The 10,963-nt window shown below is 39.6% G+C and overlaps 1 pseudogene; it reads left to right on the forward strand.

Annotated features, from left to right (window-relative positions):
- The first annotated feature begins 754 nt into the window (after positions 1–754).
- LOC120608661 (uncharacterized) lies at positions 755–873 on the forward strand (annotated as a pseudogene).
- The last annotated feature ends 10,090 nt before the right edge of the window (positions 874–10,963 follow it).

A 10,963-nucleotide genomic window follows, 5' to 3' on the forward strand; every position in this document is an offset into this window, starting at 1 on the left:
CTTTCCTCTTCTCCCTGGGCTCTTGCCTTAGCCAGCTGTCCTCCAAGGGCAAACGACCCGGCTGTAGGAGTCACTGAACACACGGAGAGACAAGATACCCAGGAGATGCCGCGGGGCCCTTGTTAGAGTAACAGGACGTTTTTTGGTATTCTCAAAATTCCTCTCTTTGCATAGAAAAGATTATAGAGAGTGACTTTGATTTTTAAAACTTAATCCTCAATCAGCTAAAGTTACAAACTTTAAAACCTAGGTCTTCCTTAAAATTTTACCTTCAATTTAGAGATATTTTTTAAATATAGCAAATGTTAATCACCTTTAAGAGGCCTTTTAATTCATATTTGATTCCATTTACAAATTTAGTTTGTGAAACTCATTCAAACATTTAACTGTTTCTATATTTAAAAATATTTAATCTCTCTTAGAAGTATGTCAATTGTCTAAAGCCTCTTATTACTCTAATAAATTAAACTCTAAAATATGACAAATCTTAGAGTCTCTCAAATATTTCAATATTGATAGTAAATTTAGAAGGTTTTTTAATTTAAAATCACAAAACTAAATCAATTTCTTAATTACATATTTTAAATTGGTATCAAAAGGATGATCGTGACTTTAACAGTCCAATTTCCCTTAAATATGGCAAATATTGAAAGTACCAAATGTGCGCAAATTAAGAAAATTTTGAGTTTGATGATTCTCTTAAACATTTCTACATTTATTTATAAATCTTCACAGGATTAAAAATGCTTACCCAGTCTACGGCCATGCCACCCTGAACAAGCCTGATCCAGTCTGATCTCAGAAGCTAAGCAGAGTCAGGCCTGGTTAGTACTTGGATGGGAGCCCACCTAGAAAGACCAGGGGCTGTAGGCGTAAAAAATAAAAAATAAAGGATTGTAAGCTGACAAGGTCCTTGCAATCTGTGAGGTCAACCAAGGGTTGCCTCGCTTAAAAAAAAAAAAAAATGCTAACCTAAAGACCATACTCATTATGGTTTACTCTTGGTGCTGTATGTTCTATGAATTTGTACAACTGTATAATGACACTATAATGTAAACTACGGACTTTGAGTTATTGTGGTGTGTCAATACAGGTTCATTAAGCATAACAAATGTACTACTTTAATGGAGGATGTTGATAACGGGAGAGGCTATTTATGTATGGGGATGGGGGAGTATATAAGAAATCTCTGTACCTACCCCTCAGTTTTGCTGTTCTAAAGCTGAACATAAAATTGCTCTAAAAAAATTAAGTCTTGCTTTTGTTTTTGTTTTTTAAAAAAGGGCTCACCCTCTAAGGAAACGATGCCATCTGAAATAGTCCTGGTTTACCCTCCCAGGCAATTTTGTGAATGCTATCTCAGCTGAACTGGATTTGTAAAAACCAGAGAGTCCCGTGGTGGCAACACCACAGACACATTGAGACCTGTTTCTGAGTTGCTTTGTCTCACAGCCTACCTCTCAAAGATTGAACTAATGCCTTACTTGATTCTTTTCTCTCCCAGCTCACCACTTGATTAGTTTCAATGAATCTATTTGCTACTTTATTCTATTCTGAATTTTTTTTTTATTCATCCTTTTAGCACCACAGTTCTTGCAGATATTTCAGTGTCATCCCATGGATTCCTCACAGTTTTGTCCAACTCTGTTTTCACAGTTCCAAATTCATTTCACTGATGGGTAGAAGAAGATGGAGTAGATAAGTCTACTTAAATTTCTGACCTTCTCCTCCCTCTCTATCAGGAGCAGGGAACAAGCAGAGAAAGAATATACTCTTTCTCTACACTAGGGCTATCCCAGTCACTTCTCATCCCCCTGACTCCGGATTCTCCCTGTAGAGTCCTGAAGACCTACCGGGATCCAAGCATCCCAGGGTCAGTTCACAAAGCCAAAGGGGGCTGATCAGGTCAGCCATTGATTTTGCTTCTCTCTCTTTCTCACTCTCTCTCTCTCTCTCTCTCTCTCACACACACACACACACACACCTCTATACAACTGATCCTCTGTGGCCCTGATCACAAGCTCATAATCATTGCCATCAACTATCATGAGGCTAGGTACTTCCTAACTGAAATCCCTAAGCAGGTTACACTAATTCTATCATATCCTTCAGTTGTTGACAATGGAGCTGCCTAATTTCTTTCCTTTCTGGTCTTCCTACTTTAACACCTGTACCAAGACAGACAAGTTGAAAGACTAGTTTAAAATAGACATTTGGAAGGGAGGGGAGCCATTTAACAAAATAGATGGGCAGGTCTCTTCTGACCAAGAGAGAGCAGTGGCGCAGTGAGTGCAGTTGCAGGGAAAGAGCACTGGACACAGAGTCAGAGGGTTTGGTCTCTAATCCATTTCTGCTACCAACTGCATCTTGGGCCCAAATTCTGTGGGCCTTAGTCCCTTCACCCATGACATCACTGACATGGAGATAGGAGCAACTGACAAGAGCGTTTACATTTAAAAACACATAAAACACTTAAAGTCTTTTCTTCAATTGGCTACCAAGATCTGGCATGATCCTGGTTTTCCTACTGCCTCAATGGCTGGTCCACCTTGGTCTCTTTGCTGTTTCCTCCTCATCTCCCTAATGCCTACAGATTGGGTGCAATCCTTGGGCTTCTGCTTTCCATCTCTACTTACTCCCTTGATGATCTTATCCAATCACGTGGCTTTTGATATCACCTATAGGCTGATGGTTTTCACATACCCATCTCCAGAAGTCTCCCCTGAACTCTCCACTCACATTTCCATCTGCCTATTCGTCATCTCAGCTTGGGTGACAAGTAGGCATTTCAAACTATACATTCCAACTCTACTTTCCTGCTGTCTTTCTTTGTTCAGTAAATGGCAATTCCATATTTCCATTTGATTAGGTCCAAAATTGTGTAGTCATCCATGACTCATCTTCTTCACACCTCCCATACATTTCAATATATATGAATATATTCTAAATCAGGTTATTTTTGCCACCTCCACTGCTACCGCTCTGATGCAAGCCAACATTATATCTCACCTGGAATCTTGCTATAGCTTCCTAAGTGGTCTCCTTGGTTCTGGCATTGCCCACTTCCAGACTCTTCAGTCTGTATTTAACAGTGATCCTGTTAAAATATAAATTGGATCATGTCATTCCACTCCACAACACCTTCCAATTTCCACCCATCACATTTAGAGACATTGCTGTTATACCTCACTTACTATAATAAGGATCATAACAATGCCTACTTCAAGGGTTGTTGTGAGGATTAAGAGTCAACATACGTAAAGCACTTAGACTTAATACTCAATGAATGTTTACTATGTATCAAACACTGCCCTACATACTTTATATATAATAATACATTATATGTTAACTTATCAATTCTCATAAGCATTTTAAGGTATGTTTTTTTAAAAAATAATTTTTATTTTCAATTACAGCAGACACACAATATTATATTAGTCTCAGATGTACAACATAATGATTAGACTATAATATATAAAACTTATAAAGTGTGACCCCAATAGATCTAGTAACCATCTGACACTACAGTTATTAAAATATTATTGACTATATTCCTTATGCTATATTTTACATCCCCATGACTATTTTGTAACTACCAATTTGTACTTCTTAATCCCTTCCCCTTATTCACCAACCCTGCAACACCCATCTGGCAACCATCAAAATGTTCTCTGTAACCATGAGTATTTTCTGTTTTGTTTGTTCATTTATTTTCTTCTTTGGAGTCCACATGTAAGCGCAATTATTTGGCATTTGTCTTTCTCTGTCTGACTTACTCAACTCAGCACAGTACCCTCTAGGTCCATTCATGTTGTTGCAGATGGCAACATTTCATTCTTTTTACGGCTGCGTAATATTCTTTATCCATTCATCTATTGATGGACACTCAGGTTGCCTCCATATCTTGGCTACTGTAAATACTGCTGCAATGAACATATGGATGCCCATGTCCCTTCAAAGTAGTGTTTTCAGTTTCTTCAGATAAATGCCCAGAAGTGGGATTACTGAGTCCTTCTTTGACTCTTGTTATAGCCTTTGTTTTAAAGTCTATTTTGTCTGATATAAGTATTGCTACACCAGCTTTTTTGTTTGTTTGCATTTTCATGAAATATCTTTTTCCATCTCTTCATTTCAGTCTGTGTGTCTTTCAATTTGAAGTGAGTCTCTTGTAGGCAGCATATGTACGGGTCTTGTTTTCTTATCCATTCAACCATCCTATGTCTTTTGACTTGAATATCTAATCCATTTACGTTTAAAGCACTTGTTGATAGATATATAGTTATTAAAATTATATTATTTATATTTTTGATCTCCTCCTCCTCCTTCTCCTTCTTCTTCTTCTTCTTGTCCCTTTACTTCTTGTAATATTGGTTTGGTGGTGATAAACTCCTTTAGCTTTCTCTTGTCTGGGAAGCTCTTTATCTGTCCTTCGATTCAAAATGATAGTTTTGGTGGGTAGGGTAATCTTAATTGTAGGTCCTTGCTTTTCAGCACTTTGAACATTTCCTGCCAATCCCTTCTGGCCTGCAACATTTATGTTAAGAAATCAGCTGACATTCTTATGAGAGCTCCCTTGTAGGTAACTAATTGCTTTTCTCTTGCTGCTTTTAAGATTCTCTCTTTGTCTTTAAACTTTGCCATTTTAATTAGGATGTGTCTTGGTGTGAACCTCTTTGGGTTCCTCTTGTTTGAGACTCTCTGCACTTCCTGGGCTTGTATGTCTATTTCCTATGCCAGGTTAGGTAAGTTTTCCTTCATTATTTCTTCAAATAGGTTTTCCAATTCTTGCTCTTTCTCTTCTCTCTTTGATACCCCTATGATGTGAATGTTATTATTTATATTTTTTATCTTTTTCAAGAAGTCCCTTTAACATTTCTTGTAATATTGGTTTGGTGGTGATGAAGTCCTTTAGCTTTTTCTTGTCTGGGAAGCTCTTTATCTGTCCTTCTATTCTTTATCTGTCCTTTAATGTTGTACCAGAGGTCACTTAAACTATCCTCATTTTTTTTTTTTGGATCCCAGTTTTCTTTTTGGTGTTCTGACTGGATGTTTTCTGCTACCTTATCTTCTAAAAAGCTGATCTGATCCTCTGCTTCATCTAATCTATTGATTCCCTCTAATTTATTCTTCATTTCAGTTATTGTATTCTTCATTTCTGATTGCTTTTTATGGTTTCTGTCTCCATTTTTATGTTTCCTATCTCTTCGTTGAAGTTCTCACTGAGATCATTGGGCATCCTCATAACTAGTGTTTTGAACTCTGCATCTGGTAGATTATTTTTCTACATTTTGTTTAGCTCTTTTTCTAGAGCTTTGTTCTCTTCTTTCATTTGGGACATGTTTCTTTATCTCCCTATTTTGGCTGCCTCCCTGTGTTTGTTTCTATGTATTGGGTAGAGCTGCTATGTCTCCTGGTCTTAGTAGACTTATGTAGTAGGTTTCCTGTGGGGCCCAGTGGCACAGACTCCCTGAGTGGCCAGGTGCTCCAAGTATATCCCTATGTGGGTTTGTGTGTGCCCTCCTGTTGTAGTTGAGCATAGATTGCTGTTGGCACATCAGTGGGAGGAACTGACCCTCAGGTTGATTGGTTGTGAGGCCATGACTACAGTGGAGGAGCTGCTATGCAGGGCCTAACCCAATAGAGCAGGATTCTGGTGCTCTGGTGCCCACTGAGTCTGCCCATTGTGTATATGGAGATGGTTGGGTGGTGGTCTGGTGTCATCTCAAGCTGGCCACAAGGTATGTTGGTTCTGGCACCTCTTGTGAGGGGCTCTGGTTTAGGCCAAGGTCAGCTGCTACCTGCGTTTTGCCCAAGGCCACTTGGTATGAGCTACAAAGTGATCTGCAGGAGATTGTCACCTGTGCTTGCCTTGGAGGTGCCTTGGAGAGGTAAGCTATGAACAGAGGTTGGTTGCCACTAGTGCTGGGCTTGGGGCTGCTTAGCAAAAGGTACAGGGCACACTGAGGCCAGACATTGCTTGCTTGGAGTTTGTGAACCTTTAAGAGATTTTAGAAAAGTCCACAGCATGAGCCAAGACAGGCTGTTTGTATGGGGGGGCGGGGCTCACAATTTGAATGGGATGGGATCTCAGGGAATCACCAGGGCAGAGTGAGGGTGTTAGCCAGATTGATGTTAACTCAGATATGGCTCCTGCCTAGTCTGCTTGCTAGGTGCGGGAAGGCTCAACAAAGGAACAATGGCTTCTTCTAGCACTTCTGTCTGGGAGAAAACTACCCCTCCAGCCCTTGCCCTGAAGCCAGACAATTCAGTTCCTCCTCAGTACCTTCCAAGATGCTGGAGTTCAGAGTGAGTGAATCCATCGGCTAGTAAATACATGCATGGGCCCTTTACAAGGAATGTCTGTGACTCCAACCACACTCTGTCTCACTCAGTCATAATCTTCACTGGTTTTCACAGCTAGAATTTGTGGGGACTTCTCTTCCCTCACTAGAACCCTGGGCTGGTGATCCTGTGGCCACAAGGCACGCACTTGCTTTTTCGAATGTGATATAAAATTTGTACAGTAAGCTTTTATATTTTCTATCAACTGCATCTGTCTTCCAGAAATGCTATTAATTTAAATTAAAATGGTTAGTTAAAAAAAAAAAAGATATCCCTCCAAATTTTTAACCACCACACATAGGTGTGGATCCAGCCGTTCTATGTCTCTACCCGTCCTACCACTCTCCACATGGCTTCTTCTGTTCGTCTTTAGTTGTAGGACTTCTGTTCAGCTAGGCTTCAAGCGATTTTCAATGATGGTTGTTTAGTTGTAATTTCGAGGTGATCATGAGAGGCGAGCACAGCATTTACATCTCTACCATCTTGACAGGAAGCCGAGGTATGTATTGTTATTATACCCATTTTACAGTTGAGGAAACTACAATATGGAGAAGTTAAATAACTCCCCCAAGGTCACACAGCTAGTAAGTGACTGAACTGGATTCCACTCCAGGCAGTTGGCCTCGAAAGCTTGTGCTTTCATTACCATGTCTGGTCAGTAAGCCTTCTTCTGTGTTATACTCTTTAGAGGGTGAATAGTAACCCATCATATGGAGGGACAATTAATTTACTTAACTAATTCCTCACTAAGTTCTCTAGTCATTCCAGAGGTTCTCGTTTAAGCTAATAAATTCATTTAGCCAACAAATATTTTTGAGCGACAATAGAATAGGCACTGGGGGCGCAGCAGTGAACAACCAAAACATGGACACACACTGCGTCCTCACAGAGCTTACATTCTGTTAAAAGTAGTTTTTATATTGGAAATGTCACTAGAGGCCTGACTCAGTGACATTTCCAGGCTCAGCTTCATTCATTTGGCACATCTCTTGGGCAGGGTACTTAGCTAACTTCCGTGGGAGAGACAAAAATGATTCAGCCATGGACCTTGCTCTTGGGAGGTTGTACATTAACATATGTCTGGGTATCTCTAGGAAGTAGTTCTTGTCAAACTTGTTTGTGGGTCTGTCCTGTGTCATTTGCATACCTCTCATTAAACATCTAAGCTCCCTAAGGGGGAAGAACATTCATGTGGTTTCCTTTTTCTCTTCCCAGAGAGCCCAGAAGAGTGTTTTGAATACAGTGGCTTCGCAGTTTTGTTTGTTATTGAGTATCAAGTTCTAGAAAGAGTCCTCAAGAAATTATTTGGCCACAAATTTTATTCTATTTTTCTGCCCTTATTTAGGCCACAAGAATTTAGTCCATCAGCAGACAAAAGAAGAACTAAGGTTATGAGCTACCTTTTACAATTATTAATATTTTAATTGTCCTCTTCCTGACTAGTTTTAACCATTAAGCCACTAGGATGGAGAAACCCTGATAATCTACTGAATGCTCACCTCAAAATACAAAAGATTAATCGCGTCACACACACCCATGCATGCACACGTGCACACACATCCACACACACTCTTTAAAATCCTTTAGTGATTACCATCACTCTTGGGGGGAAAAACAGCCAAATCCTCAGCAAAGCCTCCAATGCACAAGGCCCTGAGTGGCCTGGACTCACAGTGTACTATGAATCCTCTTGCTTTCTTCACTTTAACCATAGGACCTACTTGTGGTTCCCCAAACAAGCCTACTTCATTCTGCCACAGCGCTTTTGCATGCATAGTTCTCTCTTCCTAGAAAGCACTTTTTCCTCCAACCTTCAGATTCAACTCAATCTTTATTTCCGTGGGCAAGGCTTCACTGGCCCCTAGGCCCCAGCCTCTATCCAGCATCATACTTTTTCAAAGCATCAGTACCTTTCCTTTAGGACTCTATTGATTGATTCATTCATCCCAGTTGTAATTTTACTTGTATATGTGGAAATATGCCATTAATATCTCTCCTCCATCAAATTCTATGCTTCGTGAGTACAAGGGCCATTTCTGGTTTTGCTCACTGTTGTATATCCAGAGTTGAGCAGTGCTGGCAACTAAAAAAAAGGTGCTTATTCATTCAACAAATACTTAATGAGCACCTTCTGTGTGCCCAACCCTGTTCTACGTGCTGGAAATACAACAGTGAACAAGCCAAAGTCCCAACCTTCCTGGAGCTTATACACTAGTTTTGGAGATGAGGCAATAAACAAATAAGCAAGGTAATTTCAAGAAATGATAAGTGTTATCAGGATAAGAGGGTAGAATGTGACCATTGGGGATGGGGTGGAATGCTATTTCAGATAATGGTCAGGGAAGGCCATACAAGATGGTGGCACGTGAGCAGTCTTGAGTGGTCTGAAGGTGGGCTAGATTTTCAGCGCAAATACTGGAACAGTCCCAGGTAAACCAGGACAGTGGATTACCCTAGCATAGAATACTGCTGGGAGCCTGGCTGCCTGCCTTCATCCACCAACCCAGGAAATGAGTTCTCCTACATCTTCCAAGTCTCTTTTTCAGAAACACTTCTTGAGAAATTAATATAGCTTAGAATTTAATAATTGCTTTGTAATGAAGAGGAGGCTTCCCAGGAAGCCTGACCCACTCATCTTGGGAATGGTCCTGGCTTTGGGATTCCCAAAGTCATACCAGGCCTTCTCCTGCAACCCTCCAGATGCTGGAAGCCAATAATTTGAATTTCAATTTCAGTAGAATCCACTAGGAAAACTAATTTCCTCCCTCCAACTCAGTCCCAGCCTGGAACCTTCGCCAACAATGTCTCTTGGTGGACTCTTTCTGCATTCCCCCATGGCTGGATGTGCTTCCAGAAAGTTCCACCCAATCATAAACTACCTGTAATAAACTATAGTGGCAGATCCCTGCCCAGTGGTATTCCCACTCCTTTGGGCACGTGTTCAAGCAGATCCTGCCTAAACAATCAGGGCGGTGGTGGGGGGAGTGGGGGGCTGCCCCTTGGCACAGGCGCTAATTCTTCCTCACTCTAATTACTCTGTCTCTTTAGTGGATTTCGAAAACAGTTGGTTTTTGTTAACCTTGTTTTTTGTTTCATCTCCAAATTCCTAAGCCATTATTAAAATCTTCTCCTTTTCTCTTATCCTCTTTCCCACCTTCCCCTCTCCCTCACCTTCTCCCCCTTGACTAATGTATTTTCTCTTCCTTATGATTGTCTTAACATTTTCTCTTCTCTAGCTTATTTTATTATAAGAATACAGCATATAATACATATAACATACAAAATATGTGTTAATCGACTGCTTATGTTATCAGTAAAGCTCTGGTCCACAGTTGGCTATTATCATTTAAGTTATGGGGGAATCAAAGTTATATGCACATTTCAACTGCATGGGGGTTGGCGCCTCTAACTCCTACACTGTTCAAGAGTGAACTGTAAAGGTAACTCAGGGAATCACCCTTGGTTCTCAGACTGTTCTCACAGAATAATAGAAAGAAAATTAGCCCCCAAAACCTTATTAGCCTTAATAATCCTTGGACAAATGATAGAATTATAAAATCTCAAGGTTTTAAGGGAACTTAAAGATCACTAGTGCAACCTCGTATTAGATGTTTCAGTCCCTCCCAAGGGATCAAACAGACTCTACTTAGATCATTGCAGTGGCTAGATACCACCCATTCCATCTAAGAACGCCTCTAGGAGTAATTTAAATACACAATTACTTCAAAAATTTCATACATCAAAATAATGTGTTGTATTAGGACCTTCCTCACATTGCTTCACTTTAAAAATATTATGAAGAATTTACTCTGTAATATCCTCTGTTTAAAAGTCATACAAATTAATAAGAAAATCACTAAGATCTCAATAGATAATTAAGTAAAAATATAATCACATTTGTATTAAAAGTTCAGTGTAGCTTATTTGATAGGTAAAAAAACACATCTTAAACCATTAAATAACAAAGATTATGAAAATGATAACATACAATATTAGCAAAGGAGCAATAAAAGACAGAAACTGTTGGTAGAACTGTAGACTGCTACGAATTTTATGTATTTCAATTTGGCAACGCTCTGTCAAAGAATAAGAACTAAGATCACCAGAGGTTTTAGAGGGATTTTGTTTGTTTGTTTTTAAATTATAGTTGAATCTACTAATTTACTGGGCAAACACACCCGTGGAGAAATTTGCAGAGTAGTTCCCTGACATGGAAAAGTAAGGAGTGTTGTTTTGTTTTTTGTTTTGTTTTGTTTTGTTTTGTTTTAAGTGGTAGGACGGGGAATTGCCCTGTGGTTATTCTAATTAAGCACTGAAAACTGTTCTGGAAAGGAAATTGGTTTAAATAAATCTTACTACTCATTATTCAAAAGAGTCTTCAGTCAGTTGTGTGCTGGGATCCTTTAAAGTTCATGGTCCTTTATTAGCATCAGCGAGTTAGAACCACTTGAGATGAAATATAATCTTTAGTTTTGATATTTCCTAGGCAAGTTCTGCTGTAAGTGAAAAATTTATCTTTTTATTCATTCATTCAGTAAGTCAGTGACACACATTAAGAAACAACTCCATGCTGGACACTAGTGGTGCAGCACTAAAGAAGGAGAGTATAGTCCCTGCATCC

Source organism: Pteropus medius, unplaced genomic scaffold (assembly GCF_902729225.1).
Source record: "Pteropus medius unplaced genomic scaffold, Ma_sr-lr_union100, whole genome shotgun sequence".
NCBI classification, from domain to species: domain Eukaryota; kingdom Metazoa; phylum Chordata; class Mammalia; order Chiroptera; family Pteropodidae; genus Pteropus; species Pteropus medius.